A 20,733-nucleotide genomic window follows, 5' to 3' on the forward strand; every position below is an offset into this window, starting at 1 on the left:
TTCAGCACAGCAGTAAGTTGCTTGGGAAAAAACCAAACTCCAACCCCCTTCTGCCTCAGATCCCTGCTCCACCACTTTGCCTTTCCCTGTTAGCCAGTGCTGGGGCTTGTCCAAACCAGATTCCAGTACTCTGTGTGCCTGCCCTGGTGCTTGATGTGACATAAGACATTTTGGGCATAGGTTCAGGAAGGACCAGTGTTTCCTCCTTCTGTCACACATCACTCATAATGCCTGCTTCCATCATTGAAGGGATATGTTGTATTCATAAATTTGCAGACTTTTAAAGCATGAAAAACAAACACATCCTAATAAAACATCCACTGACTCTATAGGCATAAATGTCTCTCGTAAGATATTTTCTAACCTTTTGGACAGTTGGCCTGCTACATCAAAACCATGCAGGTGGGTGAGCTTTGCAAGGTCATTTTGGGTAGAGATGAATATAGTTTGCAGAGGAGCCTTAATCACTGAGCAAAGGTGTTCTCCAAGATTGGACTGATCTGGGAACAATCGTGTCTGTGTGCTGTGTGTCTCAGTGGACGTGGAAAGGGTGAAATGAACTGTGAAAGTGTTTGCAAAACACACAGAATTTCAGTGGACTGTGGTGGTGATTTCCTTCTATTGAATCTGTGTATTATTTTCCCTGGATTTGTAAGAGGACACTTCTGCTGGTCGTTGGCCCATATTGACAGAATGTAGAAGACAGATGAGTAACTAGATGTTTATTTTGGATCTGATTTAAGGCTCATGCCAGTTGATGAAAATCATCAGGTGGCTTTAATATCCTTTATATAAATACAACAACCATTTTTTTCTTAAAGAAAATGTAGGGATGTCTAAAGCAGTAGACACTGTAGAACCATGTGAACACATTTAATTTGAGTCTAATAATTTCAAACAAATGTGTGACTCCAAATTAATTGGAGTTTTCTGCTTCTAACTATAACATTTCTTATCGTGTAAAGCATTAAGGCAGCATAACATATACAAGACAAATATTAAACAAAGGTATTATAGATGGGAAATTCCTAATCTAGCTCACTATGTTGGTACAGTGAAAGTTTCTTAATCCAATATCTGATGAAGGAACAAGGAGAGAATTAATTTACTGCACACTAATTACTGAGGAGTATGCACTGTATATACAGTGAAAGGTGCTGAAATGAATACTTGATAAACAATATCTGGCAAATTAAAAATCTGAAATGTTAAATGAAATGCAAATTAAAAATCTGGACCGTTAAATTAATTGAATGCAAAAAAACCCTGACATTAACTATCATCAAGGGTCGAAGATATATCAGCAAAAGCAAAGCTATTCAGAGTTAAATCCTGCTTCTCTCTGTGATTTACTTTTTGTGAATGGGTGGGCACTAGAGGAGCCCCAAAGACACGGATGAATTTGCATACGTGAGGAGCAGTGCTTTCTGCCTGCTGTGCAAAATGCTGTCCTAGGAAATGATGGGGGTGCTTTGCACCTGAAAGAAGATCTGCTGAAAGGAATGGGTCTCTTGGGTACAGGCAAAATGGAATTCCTGTGCTGCAGTGCCAAGTAACAATTCCTCTGAGCTCATGGTGAACAAGTTTTAGTTCAGAAGAGATTTGATTTTTGTCCCTTGAATTATGTTTTAAGCCTAGATCTTCCTCTTTCTCCCCCCCTCCTCCACTTTTTGGTGGAATGGAGACAGAAAAACTGCACTATGAAAATGTAAGATGTTTTTAATAATTAAATTACAGGAAGTTTACTAATACTCAATATAGACACACACATGCATATTAATTTATGTTTTTCTCTAAAATATTCCCATGAAGGATCTAATGTTACAATTGCCAATTCAGTTGAAACAAATTGAAATCTGTTTTAAGGATCCACCCTACTTAAATCAATTGTATCAACAAGAGACTGAAAAGACAGGGAAAATTTAGTATTTATCTTAAAAATCTGGGACATGCCGCAGGCTACATTAACATGGCATGCTTTTTGAAAATAAGTTTAATTTTTCATTTGTTTTCCTTCATTTTCACATATATTCTCAATTATTTGTGTCAAGTGTAACCTATAAAGCACTGAGTGTGAGAACAGCTCTTAGCATTAGCCATTACTGCAGGTCCACCTGGCTGGGGTGGGGGGAGGCTGCAAGGAGGATCTGGAAACCTTGAAAAAAGTTTGTTGTAGGTCAACCCTAATGAAGTTGAACCCTTCCAAGCACAGAGACGGACACAAACACCAGCCCATATAAAGCATAAGGGAGGTAACAACACTCCCCACTTTAAATATGTGCATAGAGGTATAAAAGTACTGCATAGGGAGATCCGAGGATTCAGGCTTTGTTTTGAGAGACAAACCCATCCTTAAGAGCTCTGAGACAAATTGTTTAGGGCACAGATAAAGTGTGAGGCTTACTGCAGGTGCCTGCTTGTGTGACGGGGCTGTGAAGTGAGATGTGTTATTGCTGGTGTCAGACCTGAGCATGCTCTGGAGAAGCAAGGCAGTGTGTGTGTTCTGCATCTTTACACTAGTTTCTTCAAGTGCTGGGTGTTCTTCCAGCTGAAGAGCCTGCCAGTGATGAGGGGGATTGATTTCACTGTTTGAAGAGAAGGCCCTCAGAATGGCAGTTTCCATTGATTAAAAGAGGGCACTTTTCAGAGGGAAAGTGATTGCAGTAAATTCCAGGTTAAACTTATATTAGCATTTGAATTATAGGCAAGTATCAGAATTGCAAAGCATTAGGAATTTATATTAAGATTGATCTGGAAGAGAGTATTGCTAGTAAAAAAAAAAAAAAAAATCTATATATTACCCTTGCAATGTAATGTCATGACCAAATTGCAGTGTACTACCACTTCAAGGTTGAAAAGAATGCACTGCAATTAGTTTAACATTTCACAAATCTGAACTATCTAGCACTATCTTTTTATTAATCTCTGCTTGTTCAAATGTGTTTTAAGAGATTTAGATATATAGTAGCAGATCTATTGCAATTAAAAATCAAAGTTCTTATGTACCAGTGGTGTTTCCCTGGAGGTCTAGTCAGTCTCCACAGTAATGAAGTTGTAATTATACTGATGTAAATCGCTGCACCATAACTAGGAGGGATTGGCCTTTCCCCTCCCTTAATTCATTGAAAGATTTTATCTTTGACAGGTACTGTCAAACATGGTGATAGGCTAGAAGGCAGAATGCTTTTTCTGGTAACTAATTTGCTTGGGAAGAAAATGTGGTTGTTTTATTGGGTTTGTTTGCTTTGTTTTTTTTTTTTTTTTTTTTTTTTTTTTTTTTCTTGGTTTTGTTTTGTTTTGTTTTTTTTAAGATGCCTTGAATACTGAGATGATTCTCAAGTCCTGCATCTCTCATTCTGGGTAGTAGCAATTCCTCTAGGCTTCCTAATAAAGCACAGACGTTCTGCTCTGACTGTGCTGTTCTCAGCCGGAGCATAGGAAAACATGTCTGAAGGCAGTCTGTGTGTGCATATAAATAAATAAAATGTGTATTTAAAAAAACCCCAAACCTAAACCAAAATTAATATCAGGACAGGGTGATCTCTTTCAAAAATCTTTCCTTCAGATGATAGTTTAACTTATCAAGTTTCTTTCTGTTGTTATACTGGACTGAAACAGCACTTAGTTTTCCCATAGTCTATTATCTAGCAAACATCTCTCATTTTCTTTCCCTCAATAATCTCCTTGGATATGCACATGTGTTCTGTCACATTTTGTGTGTACTGTTGAAGCCCACAACCAAAACACTAAATTAAGCCCAACCAGAAATCCACTCCTTGTTTTATTGAATGGCTGGGATATGATGTCTGAGAAGAAAGATGCCATCACTGCAATAAGAGAATGTTCTGCTGAACCCCTATCTGAGTGGTTGGATGTTTAAAACACTATCTTGGTGGTCTGATAGCAAGGCAGGACACAGAAATTAGCTAGTTGTATAAAAGATAGGAGAGCCACCAGAGAGGATGTTCAACATGTCATCATGACCCTGCTTCAAGCCAACTGATGGCAATGATATGTTCTTTGTCATATTGGTTACCAAAGATTTTGTAGGACTACATCAAGGCTTTACCAGTCTCTGACTTCCTGGGCAATGCAGGTTTCTAAGGACAAGTGAGAATTTTTTCCTAGGAATTTTAGGGGCTCACTTCAGACAGGTTCTCACAAGACAGAATTCCCCCTCATCAGTGTTAAGAATCAGGTTTAGGACTAATGCAGAAGTGAAGGAATGTTACTGTTATACTACTAGGAAAAACTGCTACTTTTTTCCCCCCATCACTTTTCATGGGCATATGTTCTGAGGTTTTTTTATATCTGTTTCTCATCTCTGGCAGTCAGCAGTTGACATCTTTCTCTGTATTGAAAATGGGGCTTAGGAACATGGCAGAAGCCACAAAGTGTCCAGGTCTGTGCAGGAGTGGGTACTGCTGACCCTGAGGGTCTCTTTCCGGGGGCAGGCACATCTGTGGTGGCTGTGGCATCACTGTCTGAGCTGTAAGTGCTCTTGGGCTTCAGTGCAGAGAGTCTAGTGCCTTTCCCAATTGCTGAAATTCACTGAGGAGAAGATAGAAAAATAAAATAAATGTCTCAGTTATATTTTCCATTGAACTGACATTTCTTTAGAATTGGCTGTTCCACATGTTACTCACCTTGCTGGCAAAAGCATTGGTGATCAATGAGGACAAAGTGATTCTGACTGTCAGCTTGCCACATATATCCAGAGCAAACGAACACATCAGAAGCTGATTTTGTGCAGGGCCTGCTTTTGATTTGTGCATTTTTCTGGCAGACTTGGGCTATGCCCTATTACTTTCTTACAATAAAAGGGAACGTTTCTTCTACTGGAGCTTGCAGCATGCAGCTGCAATAATCATAGGGGAGCCCCAGGTGGTCTGATTTATGGTGTTTAATGTGAACCCCTGAGGTTCTGTCAGGAGAGATTATATAAGGTATAAAATATTTTGCAGAATTGTTTTGCCACACTTCAGTTCTAACTTGCAGTGGGCCTCCTTCATTTATCTCCCTGCTCCAAGACAGCTTATTTAAATGCATGTTTATTAAAGAGCCCCCTAAACCTTGTTAAAGTTGCTTCTGGAAATATTCTGAATGGTGATGTTGACGAGGGTGAGTCATCCCTGAGAGAACATTGTGCTCATCAGGACAGTTTTCAGCTGATGGGATTTGGCAGATTGCCATGCAAGTTCATGGCACCTTTCTATGGATTGATACTGGGCAAGGACTGATGTGCTAGGCAGGTGTTAACTTACAGAAACTCTGATGCAGCTCTGTGGATTTGTACTGGTCCAAAGCCTGCAGCTCGTGAAAGGAAGCCCTGAACTTATACCAAATATTTTATTGTACAATCTTTATACAGGGAATATTATTTATTAAATGCAAATGTGCTTCTGTGAGGATGTATCTGCATGCTAGACAAGGTGCAAGGAGCTATTCATTTAACTTTGCTACCACTATCAAGGTTCTGGCTACAGGTTTCATTGTTGTCCTTCTGAAAAACAAGTCAGAACAAGCTGGGCTGGTGCTATCCCCCACGCTGGAAGGCTGCAGTGGGAGCGGTGTAGGAGGTGCACTGGCTGCACCCATCCATGCAACTGCACTGGCACCAGAGGCAGGGAGTGACTGCCTCAGCAGGCTAAAGGGATGTGGCTGGGGCTTTGGCTGAGTTTGCTCAAACAATAGCTTGTCCAGGGAAGGAGACGGATTTCCACCCCTAGTTTAGCCCATGACTCAGAGTCTGTGCTGGAGCCCTTCTCCTCAGTGTGCTTTCTGTGAGCAGGGTTGCAAAACACCCTGACAGACCCAGATCTCATCTTTCTTCACTAGCCAGGCAAACTTAGACTCAAAGTTTAAATGCAGGTTCCTTTGAACTGGAAATTATTTAGTTGCATAGTATGACAAGCGCAAGATAGTCCTGAAGGTGGAATTCATGTCCTGAAGTGTTTAGTGAAACAGAATAAGACAGTAGCTGAGGAAAGAAGATACTTGCTATAAGTTGATGCTTGCTTGATGAGGAAGCGAAGGAATGAAATCAGACTCAGCTCTGGATGGGTACAATGACTAAACTTGTACTGGATCAACTACAGGGGATTGGTTTTCCTTTATTAACCCTGTGCTACCTAAACTGAAACATCCTGATTTTTTTTTTTTTGGCAGAGGACAGATTATGTTTGTTGATATAGCACTTAGTTTCAGCTAATGACAAGTAGACACAATCTGTAATCTTGTCTATTACCTGTTCTGTATCACACCCTTTCATTTACTACATTGAAGTACCAGTAAAAAGCATTCCAAGAGACACAATGGAGCAGCACAGCAGCCCCAACACAGTCGAAGGCTGCATATTATATTACAAAATGACTATTTTTCGGTGGGAAAGGGGGAAGATGATGTGCCAGTTTACAGGAAGGTTGGGCAAAAGGTCAGGGAAAGTGCGGCATTTATTATCAGCTCTGCTGGGCCACACCTGTTGAAATGTTTAATGCTGACACAAGAATGAACTTGAAGCATGTTTGGAACGTACAAGCAGCAAAGAAAATTAGAGAACTTAAACTGGAATTGTTAACTGCATAAAATTTGCTATAGGATGAAGAGACCAAAAGCAGCCCACTGAGACCCAAAGGTGTAGCTGAGGCCATTCTGATCTCTCTGAGGACATGGAGTACGTGGAGGTTACAGAGCTTGGCATGAAAATGGTCCATCAGGAGTAGTCTTGGCCAAAAAGAGCTCTGTTTTAGTCTGAAGGGAAAATACCCTGCTTGTAAGTAGGACAGACTGTAACTGTGGTGGGATTGCTGAATTTGCAGCCTGTAAACTGTGATTGGCTTTCACTCTTGCACACCCATTCTAAAGAGAAGCAGGAGCTGGTTTCCGCATTGCTGTAAACCTGCTTAGCTTTGCTACCATCAGTCTGTGACTGTCTATACCAGCTCAGACTTAATGCCAGTTGCAGCTTGCTCACCACTGCTGGCTGGAATAGAACTCAAACCTGGCTTCTGTACTTATGCTTAACCACAATACCCTCCTTCCTTGTCTCCTCTGAAAATCTTGCACTGTAGATATTGAACCCTAAAGGAGAAGTGACTCTCAGCAGACATAATTTTGTATGAGTAATTAACTTTTAAAGCTTGAATATATTCCATCTTCCTTGTGACTAATGGTACCTGAACAGAACATAATTGTATAATCATTTTCCAATTGCTTAATAACTTATTTTCCTTGTTTGTAAGATGCTGATTTTTAACATTTCAGAGATGTGAGGACCTGTGTGCGGTAACGAGTGACAGACAATTGTTTATTTCTCAGAAATAATGCCATTAAGAAAACCTCTCTACACTTAGAGCACTGACAGCTGGCCAGACCCTGACATTCTGACTCAGGCTTGCTGGCAGGAAATTATTCCACAATTTCACATTGTGCTGCCTTTGGTGGTAGCTCTCACCTGGGGAGTCCCAACCCCACCACTTCTGCCTGCCCATTGACACCTAAAAACCAGCACAACACAAAGCCTTGGGGCTGCACTGTGGATGGAAATGCTGCAGCCTGACAAATATTTCTGTTGGTGTAGCTGGTGGAAAGGCCATGAAGGAATAGCAGGGAGATGAAATGTCTCAAGCTGGTTTTCTGCTGGAGTGGGAGGAATATCTTGCTTAGCTGGGAAAGGCTTGCTCAGTCATAGGATGTAATGTTGTTTCCAACTGCTGGACCAGCGAAGTTCAAGAAACTTATTCAGGTAGAAAAGGGCAGGTAGAGGAGGAGGAGGAGCAAAGAAATGAACCATTACTGGTTTGGTAGGAAACCTGTGAAGGGTGCATAAACCCCAGAAATTTCCTAAGGACTTGGATCTAGATACAGAAGATGCCTTTGAAGAGAGGGAACCAGTGCAGGAAAATAGACTGCATGGATGCCATAAATGTCTTATGCTCTTTTAAACAGAGCTGATGTCTAGGGTAACTTCACTGTGTTGAACTCTTCAAGAGACGAACAAAAGTTTTTGGATTTTTTTTTTCCCAAGAATGAATACCTGAGCTTTAGAAGTTAGTGCTGATGTTTAGGGGTAGAAAAAGAAGCCTTTTGTGGTGAGTAATAAACTTCTATTCTTTCAAAGAGGTGTAACAATCAATGTTGCCCAAGATATGTTGCAAAGAACAGCAAGTGCCATAACCTACTGAAATAAAAACAAATTTAAAGCACACTTTAGATGGAATTCAGTTGGAATGGGACTAAACTACAAGTGCTATTGATTATCAAGGGCTGTGTTATTCCAGCTAGGACCCAAAAGTTAGTTAATTTTATACTTTAGTTACAGGCATAAATGCCCAAACCTCTGCTGCACTTGGTGGTTCAATATCAAGTCTTGATATGGCTGATGTGAATTGATGGAGAGTTTGCTCAGTAATGTCTCATCTAAGATTTCTAGAAGTTAACAAAGAGAAATTTATTCACACTGTTCTGGGATCTGTTGAACCTGAAAGCAGAGCTCAGGCCAGGTGATGTTTTTGGGCATTGTGACTGAGGAGAGAAAGCTCCATCTGTCTGTGTATCTGAATAGTAAAAGCAACAAAAAAACAAGGCTCAGTTCTTACTTGCAAATAAATGTCACTATCTTTGGAGCTGCCCAAAGTCTACATTTAGAAGTAGAAAAATGTGTTAAAGAGACTAGGGATTGGAATTTTCAGGAAAGGCATGCTTAAAACTGTTTTGCATCTGTCAATGGGCTCTTAGAGGTTGCCTCAGCTGATGTAGATGGTGGTGCTGCAAAGTGACAGGAAAACAGAACTGTTTGGAAAAATCCATACTCAATCCTGCATGGTACCAGAATACTGCTTCTCAGCCTCCAGATAACTGCCAAGATGAGCAAAGAACAAGTTCAGCAGTTTGAATCTGTCTTCTCTTTCACAGAGTAGTTCTGCTGTCAGTTTTTGTCTGTGTGATTGTGTTTTTTTGTTCGTGTGGTTTTTTTTCCCCAGGTGTTAAAATATCTCGATCATATCTTAGAAACCTCAGTTCCTTCATGCATGGGAGCTTCTGCAGATAGTCCTAGTGCAGGATCAGTGCATTGGTTTTGTTTCCCCTTGGAAATAATTTTTTAGCTATAATTTTTTTTTATATTGTCAAAACATGCTATAGCAGGCTGTGTTCTCTTACAACCCATTCCATGTTGAAATGTAAACCCATTGCAACACAGCCAGTCTGGCATATGTTGTCATAGCTTTTAAAAAGTTGCCCTGCTTTTCTGTTGGCGTTGAGAATTTTATTAAATAAGAGTATTTATTTTTTCAAATTCCCCATGGGCAAAAGCAGGTAGAAAACAGATACCTATGCCTAATTATAACCTTATATTTCATATTAATCTCTCTTAATTGTCTTTCATCCCACCTCCAGCATGCATTCTGTCATTCATAATTGCCACTGGGTAATTTGCTTACTCAGGGCTTTATGCCATACAGTCATGGATTGTGGCAGATGAATCCTTTACAGAAAAATCAGATGAGAAGCTCATTCTTGCTGTTCAGGTAGGTCTCTCCCTCCCTGTTCCAAAGTTACTGAGCAAATTGATGCTATTAATTTTTAAATTAGTGTACTTGTTGCTCAGGGAAAAGCTAAGTGTTCAGGTGAATTTAACAGTAGACACAAGGCTAACTTTGCCTCTTCAGGAGAGATGTTCCATGCTGTGTGTTGATTGCCAAAATATCTGGTGTGTGGTTACTCCTTGGCTGTTGTGGGAATTTTGTTGTTCCCAAGGGACATAATTTTTAAGGGAGAAAGGATTGCTCAGCTAGCTCAGTCTTGGTCCGTGAGGGATTTTGGACTCAAGGAACTCTTGACTCCCATATGGATGCTGTAGCTGATCTAAGTGATGAGTACAAGGGTGTTGCTTTTCCATTTCCTCCTCTTTAATCAGTGTTGCTTTTCTCTGCTTTGTGATGCACTACTTAATTATCGTCAGGATTTTGGGGTTATTTGCTGTATTTGGAGATATTACCACTTCTTGAACCACAGGAGAAAAAAATCATCCAGAAACTCTAGGATGGTTCAGAGTGAATGGAAAAAACCTCTCAAGTTCCCTGATATGGTACATGTGCCCCAACTTCTATTACATTAATGTATGTCTTGATCACAAGAGATCATTAGTGGCAGTTATCCTAAAAGAGATACAATTATTTTTCTAGCTAACTGTCCTATTTCTATCTCTCTTGAATCTGTCTGTCCTTTTCTACAGAGTTAAGTCACAGAAATCCTTCAGTTCATTAGATGTGGACAAACAAAAGGAGAAATATACTTTCAGTTCTTAAACCAGCCCTGTCTTGGGAAAGGCCTGCCCCAGTTTCCAAATAGACTGAAGTCCTTGTGTAGTTTTTTCCTTTGTCTCTCTTTGGCCCCACAGCCCACTGAATTGGGCAGAGAATTGCTCTTATTGTCAATGTAATGTGTTTACAAAAAAAGGGATGTGCAAGCCAGGCCTCTCATGCCTCAAGAGGAAATATTTCCACTACCTTCTCTCTCGAAGTTTGGTCACTAGTAGGTCAAACCCAGTTTACCTTTCTTTGCATTAGGTAACATGTTCAGGGTTTTACTTTTCCTTAATCATTTAAGTCCCAGTTAGAAAACATGTTTTGGTGACCCACTCTCCTTTTGGTTTCAGTGAGAAATAAACCCCTTACTACCACAGAGGGAAAAGTTCTACACAGCATCAGGGTCTGTCTGAGATGTTATATCCTGTATTTTTTACAAGGCAAATGTCATCCCACTGGGTTAAGCTGTCGCGGACACATTGATCTCTTAGTTTGTATTACTTCCTTAGGTCAAGAAATATGCAAAACCTTGGTCTCCTATACTGGGTAATGTTTTCTGCTATCCATGCTTCTTTCAATCCATTTTATGAAGATTTTTTTTTTTTTTTGGTCAAAGTCTTTCATATTCCCAGTCATTTATCTTATAAAACAGTTGCAACTTCAGTGTTAAGAATTTACAGTGTGATAGGGCTGGGGAGGGGGTGGCTGAAAATCAAACATTATCGAGCAAAAGCACATGCCATTTCTTGTGTATCTTATTCTGCAATTCTTTGAAGTTTAATCTTTTCAAAAGAAAAGCCTTTCAGCTACTTTGTGGCAACAGCTCGGGCTTGTAACTTTTGACTGCACAGTGCTCCTAGTTCATAAACTGATCTCATCCTTTTCTGACAATTAATACTAAAGTGAATTTAAATTGGATCTCCTCCTGCCATCACATCAGCTGTCTGGAACAGCTTGCCTACCTTGGTCTCCCACACTAATTCTCTCTGTACCTTTTCAAAATGCTGCTAAAAATCCTGACCTCCTTTAAGGCTCTACCAGCCAGCAAGCTGTGAACCAGTTTCTTTCCACATGTGGATTTGGCTGCACATCCTCTTTGTAGAACTCTGGAGAGCTACAGAAGAGAGAGGATGGCTGATTGCTGGGCAGAGATCAGGATATCAGCTTAGCAGTGCCATAAGCCTTTGAAGCCACCTCTCACCTCATGCTTCAGCTGCAGGAAGACGCAGCCCAGAGCAGGGAGCAGTGCAGCCTCACACATACCCTGGGAGAAGCTTGGCATGGCCTTGTGCTTCTGCTCTCCTTCTCTGCAGAGCTGTGACCCCATCACTTCATCCCTGTCTGGTGCAGTTGTGTGGACTGAGTGAGCATCCGCAAAGCAGCACACAGAGCTGCTCTTGCGGTTGTAGAGAGGGCCAGAAAAAGAAGAACGCTTTGCTTCCTTTTCTTTTCATGCAGAGAAGAAGCATTCACAGGCCAGCTCTCAAAGCTCCTGTTTATCTGAAAAGCACTATCTTGATTGCTCGGTTAAAAGTTGAAATATTTTTATAGCGTGATAAGATTTTTTTTATAAATGTGGGCTAGTAAACAGTGAGTATAATGTCACATTGTCTTGTGGTTTGTTCTGCGGTCAAAGGAATAATTATACAAGTGTCTTAATCTTATTTTTTCCTCCCTTAGCTCCAGTTATACAGTAGTTCTTCTAACTGGATCATAATAGAATTATGTTTATACCAAGACCTCTGGGACAGTCTGTGTACAGAAACTCAGAGTTATGACAAAGAACTTATTGAGTGTGACAGCATTTCTCGTAGCAGGTTATACATTACAGAGCATTCTGCATCCTATTTTCAAAAGCTCAGCATTCACAGCTGAGGCCAAATTTTCAAAAGCAAACATTTTGATGTAGAACTTGAAATAAGGGACAGTGATGAAATGTGGTCATTACCTATCATGTTGGAAAACCTCTGAACTTGTTTTTGTTGTCTTAACAGTACCTTTGCTTAAAGATCTATATTCATAAAGACATCTTGACCTCTGTGAACTGACTGCAAATGTTTCCTAAGGACATTACTAAACTCATACATGCCACTGGCATAATTGTTTCCATGGAAACAATTTTCATTTTTAAGGAAAATAATAAAAACCTAACAGAGGACACATGAGAACAAAAAAAAAAAAAAAAAAAAGCCATAGCAGGTTGGAGCAAAGGTCTACTGAGATGTGTGTCCTGTATCCAGCTGTGGTCAATGGAAGGTGCTTGGGGAGGTGCATCAGAACAATACAAGCATGTGGCAACACTGCTCCAGAAATTCTTTCTGCTTTAGCAGTTTTGGAGTCAAAGATTTCCTGAGCCAAAGGTGCCAGGCTTACAAGCAATGCAATTTTTTTTTTCCTGCTACCGTGAAAAGCCTTGTACAGCACAATGATATGTCTTTACAATCAGGTTCTTGCAGCAATATCATTTCATAGGGAACATAGGGGCACTTTGACTGTCTTTAGCTGTTAATTCAGTCATTCCTCTAGGAAAATTTCTTTCTGGTTTCCTTCCTTAAATGTTTCAAGACTGTCTAGAATTCATAATGGAAATATTTTTTGGGGGAAGAACTAGGGTCACAAGCTTTCCCTCAAAATGACAACTGGAAGACAGGAATCCCCTTTATAGCATTTCACTTTTATCCTAAGAGCTAATAATGTGTCCAAGTCTTTTAATATCACATGTCTAATATGAGCTTGTTCACTTCACCTGCCCTTTATCCCTGCTCCTGTCCATCTCTAGCAGGACACCCCTTTGAAAACAGCTGGTTAAAACAATGTGTTTCCTGGCTGCTTTAAGGAGGACTGCGCACCTTCATCTGTGTTTGAAGCTAGGCTTTAAAGAAGTGTTGTTTTCAGTTGTGCAAGTATGTAAATTTTTTTCTGTATGCATTTCTCAGTGCTGAAATTTGGTGTGCCGTCTCTGTGCACGCTAAATTGCATCAGTGAAAAGCCTGCATTGTAGTTGGTGACAAAGCAACAGATGCGTCTGTGTGCTCTCATGCAAAGTGCTTAATCTCAGGTAGTAGCTGTAATCCTAATATTCCACAAGTCTCATGAGTTGACCGTGGTTTGATCATAGTCTATTGCAAATCTTCAAATTTTCAGAGCATGTACTGCATGCTATGTGGGCTACTGAAACATTATGCTGTGAAAAGCCCCTGATTTATTCAGCTTTTTGTTTAAAGTCCATTTTGGGTGTTAATTGGAATCTAAACTCGGGTGTTAACCGCTTTGATTGAAAATACATGCTGAGCAATTACAGGAAGGAGGTCAATTTCAGGCACAGCAGTAATTACTGAATTAGTAGAAAAGTTCAAGAGGAGCTTCAAATTTCATATCATTGCTAAGGTTTCTGAAGAACAGCTAATCCTGAAGCAACTGTGCTCCTCACACCTGTATATGTTTGAGGTAACTCCACTTAAATTTCAAAGAAATCTCTGCATGAATAATTCCAGAACCAGATGTCAACATTTCTTAAAATGTTACTTTGTTTTCAGATGCAGAAAATTGTCCAGCAGCCTGAAATTTCTGATTATGAATTTGGATAGAATAATTTTTTTGTTAGGTAGTACTTCTTTTTCTTGTTCTCAAACTTAGTGGTTTCCTGCTTGATTCATTTAAGAGGAATCCTGTAGTGTAACATCCTGCCTGCAATGGTGTGCCTCATGTCTTCTGCTCTCCAAATTTTCCTTTCTCAAAGAAAGTCTTCACAAAATTTAATTGACTACATCATCTTTTTGGTTTTGTTTTTTTTTTTTTAAAGTGTATCCAATTCATAATATCAAACCCTGCAGGATGTTTATTTTGTTCATACTATATATCTTGCACACATTAATAATAAAAAGAGACTTGTAGGGCAAGTAAAGGTTCTGCTCAGAATGAATGATCCAAACACTATGTTGAATTGTTTTGAATGGATTTAGTAAAGTTTCAGGTGCATCTATCTGACTTTGTGCAGCCAGTATTTGCAATGGTGGTGATAGGAGATGATGGCTCTGTGAAGTATATTTATCAATTAATATACACAGTTTTTAAACTGTTGTTACATTTTCCTTATCTTATACAGTGTATTAGGCATTGAAATGAAATAATGAAAGGGAACTGAGGAGCTAAAAAAAAGAGGAGATGATAAGTTGGCACTTGCTCCCAACATTTGCAGGTGTCTTCCTGAAAGGTCCAGGAACAGAAAGAGGGTTCTAATATTTGACATACAGAATTATGAAGTTTGTTGGGATTAAATGTTACCATTCCTAGAAGTGGCAATACCCATGGTCATTTTGGTGTCTGTGTTGTGAGACCTGGCTGCCACTGTCAGAATGATCATGGGCAGGGCCTGCTGTGGGGATGGTGCTGAACAGTCTGTGCTGCTCAAGGGTGGCTGGAGCATGGCTCAAAGTGACTGACATCAGGGAGATGATAGTAGTGTCTGTACAAGGCAGTCTGACTAAGTCAGGCTCTGAAGCTATTTCTTTTCATGAACTTTCCAGGGAGCCAGTCTAATTTGCACTGGTGAGGTCTCCAGATGCTTTTGTGGGTGGTCTCTTGGCAAGCCCCAGTTGGCTCTGAGGCTTCTGTAAAGATTTTGTCCAACTGCACTGATTTTCACCGTGTTCCCAGACTTGCTGATCATTCATGTTTTTCTGGTTCTGTGTTTGAAAAAAATAAAAAAGAAGGCAATGGAAAAGGGGAAAATCCATAGGATAATTAAGGACAATAACTCTATGCCAGTTTATTTTATCCCATCTTAAACCTTTCTGACATGTAGTGATGTCTGTAATGTAAGTGCCCTAAAGGTGTGTGGGCTGTCATATTCTTTGGTGGTGTTTGCTTTAGGAACGTAGCTGTCTGAAAGTTTTGATATCTCAGAGGAGTGCCACGTTCTGGCATGATGCAGCTTGCAGGCTTCAGGGGGAAAAACAAGCCCAGCAATGCAGGCACTAGTCCCCTTTTAAGCTAGTGGAGGTAAAAGCATGGAAGTTCAGGCACTTAGATGTCCATACTGAATGTAAAGAGATAAGTGATTGTATTTGTAAGGCTTTGGTGTGCTGGCTGATTCATCAACTAATTAATAAACCCCTGTCCTGAGCATAAGGCACAACCTCTTTGGAAAGGTTAATGCCAGGCTCCCAGACAGCTCAGTTAAAGTTACCTTTTTGCACTCTGCAGGAGCTCCCCGAGAATCTTGTCATAAAATCTGCTAAGTGAAGCAGGTAAAATAATGCAATAATAATGCTCTGTATCTTGTAAAAAATCCATCAGAGGGTCTTCAATCACTTGGGACAAATTAATAAAGTCAGCTCAGCTCTCTTTGCTGGCTAGAGAAGGGCTATGTTCTTTAGCAAGAAGGGTTTTTTTCCTGTTTAAAAAAAGTCTACTTTTCTCCTTTAACAAAAAATAAATTAAAATATCCTTGAATGCATTTATCTTCTTAATAGTCGCAAAGCAAAATATTCTCAGGCTACAGCAGAGAAAATGGCAATGAAAGAGTTTAAAGCAGAAATTTGCTCTGAGGTGTGCAAAAATTGAAAGCAAAAGTGCTAAAAATTCTGAGCAGGATCTAGTCTGTCCTTCTCATTTAGCTGAGGCTAAGGAAGTTTCTCAGCATCAAGTCCTACCCCAGATGACAACAGTTGGTGGCAATTGAAATTTTTCCATTTATTTCAGTGGAGACAATTTTGTCACCACTAGAGGTTTCACTGAGAATAGAACTTAGTTCTTGAGGATGGGGTAGACCAGTGGAGAGGCTACTTTTGTCTGCCTGTTTCTTATGAAACTTTCTCTATTAACTCCTTCCCACACCCTTTCTAAAGATGATTTTAATTTTGATTTTTCCTATCAATGGAATTGTAATTTCAGAATCTCCCACAGCTCTAAGCAGAGGTTTGTGCCTTGTGAATAATAAATACTCTTGTTGTGAAAGTAATTAATTCTTTTTTTTTTTCTTTTTTATGTGGCGTGATCAAGTTAAGGTTAAAAGAACACTGAGTAGTCAAGGAAACTCACTCCCACATCTTTATGGTTATGATATTTGTTTTCAGAAGGCTTTAAATGGAATGAACCCTCTTCTTCCATATCTCATAATAACTTTAATTGGTTTAACAGTTGGATAAAAAGCAAATTAATCACACAAGTAACTTCAAAGGAAGAATTTGGACATAGTAAATATTCAGCTGTGAAGTAGTCATCTCTCATCACAGTTCAAGCAGCTAGTCCCCCTAAGCAGAGATGTGGCTGCATTTGAGCATCCTTAATATTTTTCAGTGCAAAGTAAAAAGTGTCACTGTTTCAGCTGAATTGCTGTTTGTAGTTTGTGACTCTGGTAACTGACTACTATGTGCATCTAGATATTATATATGAAAAGGTGTCTTCCTTAGTAACTAACTGGCCAGAGCAAGATCCAGTTTCTGGAAGTAGTCAGAATTCAGGAGCTCCCTAAATTCAGGAGCTCTAAAGGTATTGAACCAAAGGAAGTCTCTCAGCAAAGAGCAAGAATTACTTTAGCATGTGCCTTGTCCAACTCGAAACCCATTTAAAGCCAAGTAAAGCACTGTAGCAGGTGTAATGAGTAGGAAGTTTTGAATTGGTGACATTTTTCTAGAAGATGTATTATCTGCCTGAGTTTGATTTCTTGTTTGTCAAGGGAATTTTTTCAAACTGTGTTTTTAATGAAATGGTTAACTATGGGTTGTAAAGGTTGAGAACTGCTTCAGCTCCTTCAGTTGCTGGTACCAGACTGATCTACACCAGTGCAGATGCAGCTGTCTGCCCTCACCCAGGAACCCAGGGAGCAGAAAGGAAAATCTGTTTCCACACAAGCAATAGTTTGCACTGAGTCCCAGGCCTGGCTTTCTTCTGCTGTGACTCCATGTGCCTGAGGACATGGGAGAAAAGGTGAGCAATAAAAGTGTCTCCAGATTGAAAGTAAGAGGCCCATTTTGACTGTAACAATAAATACATGAAGAAAGATCACAGAATTCTCTTTCTGCCTATAAATCTGGCCCTGAGGCTCGAGGCTCATAGGTTTCACTCATTCTCTTTATGGTCTGGAACAAATCCAATGTCAATCAAGGCCAAGAAGGGGGGAACCCTGTTCTGGGGAAGTGGCTGAACAAGAGCCCCTCTTCCTGGGGCTCTCCTGCTTCAGCAGCAAATTGAGGTACTCCCAGCTGGTGTCAGTGCCATGAGGAGGAAGGTGAGGGGCTGGAAGGCGCCTTAGGAGCCCTCAGCTGCCTGCTGCAGCTCCTCTCTCTGACAAGAAACCTCCAGGTTTTGGGTCAGTCCTGAGTAGTTTTGCAGTATAAGGGGGTTTGTTGTAAGAAAGTTTCCTCGGGACCAGGGCAGAAATCTCCTTGAGGGTGGGAAAAGCTCATCCTCAGTCAGGCCACCCAGCTGCATCTCACTGGAACAAGGCTTTGGGTCAGGTTCAGAGCCTCAGTCCCCAGCTCATCCTCAGAATGATGACATGAAATCCCCACATCTCACAGCCTGCTGTGGTTTTTTCTGCCTAGGGAATAAAGTGGTCCTTATTCCCACAGTTCTGCCTCTGGTACAGCTAACCTGCTCTGGCATGGCACTGATGTGTCTGGTCACTTGGGAGAAGATTGCTCTCATATTGCTTGTCCTTACAGGATTTATGTGAGGTATGAGTCTCATTAAATTAATAGCCTTCATCTTTTCAGCATAGCATATGTTTAAAAACGTCTGGTCCTAAATGCTGGGTATCATTATCCATAAATGAAATGACAGGGTTGTGAATCTCCTTTTTCAGCCCTGAAGTGAGTAACAAAAATATCAAACCCTGTGGTCCCCATCATTCAAAAGTGCCACATTCAAAAGTCCCCTTCATTCCTTAGGGTGCCCCAAAAATTGCCTTCTCCTGGGTATGCAGCCATTTCCCAAAGCTGACTGTGGGGAGTGTGTCAGGACAATCTGTTTCTGACCAAAGCTTGATGACACACTCTCAACCTGAGGCCTTGAAAAGCAGCGGGACATGAGCACAGAGCTGCCCCTTCTCCAGCCACCAGCACCCTCAAAATGGTATAATCATGGGTGAAGCACTCAGCACAAAACTATCCCCTGGTCCTCTCAGAGAAGACTCTCTGTCAGTCCTAACTCAGAAGAATTTGCTGTTGGCTTTGTGACTCACACCATGCAGGAGAGTTGGTTGCACCGAATGTATTGTGTGGGAGAAATAAATATATGTGAGGTATAAGGATATGCTGCTGACTAAGGTTCACAAATGAACTATCTAATACTGATTTGAGAGCTAAGTTAGGAGAATACTTGAAAACAAGACATTTAAATGTATGCTAACAAGGGCATTAGGAGTCTGGCTAGATGAGAAGATGTTTGCCAAGAACCTTTCTCCTGATATATAAGTTAAGAATAAGAAAATGAAAAGGTAGTCCCAGGAATGAAATAAAATAAACTTATTGCTGTTTTGAATTTCTTCCCATTGTAGTTACTTGAACTCTTTATTTTTTTTTCATGTGATTTGATTTCATGGTTTATGGTAAAAAACCATTATACTCAAGAGATCTGAGAAGGTTTCCTAATGTTTTGGGATTTCAGGTTTCATGGAAACATTCATATTGTTTGAATCTAAAAGAATTTAAATTGCAGGAGCTGACAGTTAATTTTACACACGATGCTCTTTGTGTTGTCTGCAACACTGTGTGTTTGAGTGTGATCTTGTAACTTTTCCTGGAAATAATAGTAAATGTTTCACTATATTAAGATTTTTGAATTGAGCCCAGATATTTTAGTCAAGCTGGGCTGTAGCTGCAGGACATGCTGTATGATACTGAGCTGGAATTGGAAGGAAACATTACAGTGTTCACAACAGAATTTTCTGATTTTGAAATTACTGAGACTGCACTTGGTTTCCTTCTTACAAGGACTTCTGTCACCTCTGAAAGCTTTAGTCCAGAGTTCAGATGCAGAGCTCTAGATAATTTTCTGTGGGAGAACTAGTGGGAGATATCTGGGAAGTAGACTGAAACTGCTTAAACATTCCCTTCACATTCTGTGGTGGTGTTTTCTTTGCAGTGAGCTTGGTTTTTGCACAGAAGAGGGAGCGTGTGTAGATTTATCTGAGGTCATCTATGATTCACCTGCAGCTGGATTGATCTCTGTGGAGAATATGTCTCTATTAGCTTTTGATTTAGCTCCTAAGTAATGCACTTTTTATGTGGCCGTGTAAACTGTGGCTGTTGTCCTACGTGCTCCCCCAGAGTGTCAAAATTCAGCTCCTATGAAAGGTCTGCCTGTGATATGAGTAGTGGAGAATGGCAGGAAGAGAGGGATTCTGGAAACTGCTTAAGTGAATTATCTCTTTAGGATTTTCTTTACTGTCTTAGTGACTTTAAAGAATGAGTAAATCTCCCTCTGAATTTGCTCTTCATTTTTTTCTTCCTCTTCATCTCTAGTCTCTGACAGGAAAATGTCAACAAAAAATATCTGAGTGCAGGTGTGGCCAAGTGGGTTTGAAACATGCAAACAAGATCACCCAGGCTTGGACCCTAACACTGTCCAAACTCTCTTATCTGTCTGTGTTGTAGGATTTACTTTTGTGATTGAGGTCCCTGGAGCAAATGGAGCCTCTGACCCAGATAACCACTACTGTATCAAGTTCATGTAATGTAGCCTATTAAAATAACATTAAACAGTTAGATGGGATGGTCCTTTTACAGTCTTAACAAGAAAGAAACTGATGCCTAAGGCACTGAGCACTGCCTGCAAGTTGCAGAGAGACCTAAATCATTGCTTTCAATGTGTATCTAAATTTTCTGCAGCTCAGTGTCTTGCAAGGATGGGCCCCTAACAGAGCTGTTAAATTGACTCAGCTACAAGGGTTGTTGCAAGTGTGCACCTGTCTGGTGACAGCAAGTTAAAAGGTAAGTGCTTGAATAAATCAGTCAGCAGGTTTTATGAAAGACTTGGGAGGAGAGAGAGGACAGCAGAAAGTAGCTGTTTGTAATGCTAATCAGGAATGAAAGATATTCTAAAAAACATGTGAGAACAGGCGAATATTAGCAGGTGCTGTAAATGTCCAGGCTCAGACCAGAGTTTGTGCCATGCTGGGTAAACTACTTTCTCTTGGGTTAGACTTCCCTGAAGATGTTGGTTCAGCCTCAGAGCCTTGGTGAAGGAAATAGTAATTTAGGGATGGATGACATATCGTAGGCTCTGCTTGATTTCTTCAATATAGATTCTTCCCAGGTCTACCCTGGACTCCCTACACTACTTACACTGCATAACATACTTGAGTGTTCCCTCTTCAGACAGTTAATTTTTGGGGCAAAATCCTGATCTTTCATCACCTTTCCTAGCACCTACACTAATCTAAGTTTCTTCAGTGACTGTTTCTATTGTATTTCAGACCATC

The 20,733-nt window shown here is 40.3% G+C and overlaps 2 long non-coding RNA genes across 4 annotated transcripts in view; both read left to right on the forward strand.

The window, feature by feature from the left end:
- Positions 1-20,733, forward strand: part of LOC137479803 (uncharacterized) — a 263,839-nt gene that overhangs the window by 29,566 nt on the left and 213,540 nt on the right. The gene's annotated exons all lie outside the window — the stretch shown is intronic.
- On the forward strand, positions 14,704-17,345 carry LOC137479558 (uncharacterized). The gene is made up of 3 exons (XR_011002340.1): positions 14,704-14,855; positions 15,513-15,556; positions 17,057-17,345. It is a non-coding gene; the product is annotated as an uncharacterized lncRNA (long non-coding RNA).

This window comes from Anomalospiza imberbis, chromosome 10, assembly GCF_031753505.1.
Source record: "Anomalospiza imberbis isolate Cuckoo-Finch-1a 21T00152 chromosome 10, ASM3175350v1, whole genome shotgun sequence".
Classification (NCBI taxonomy): Eukaryota; Metazoa; Chordata; class Aves; order Passeriformes; family Viduidae; genus Anomalospiza; species Anomalospiza imberbis.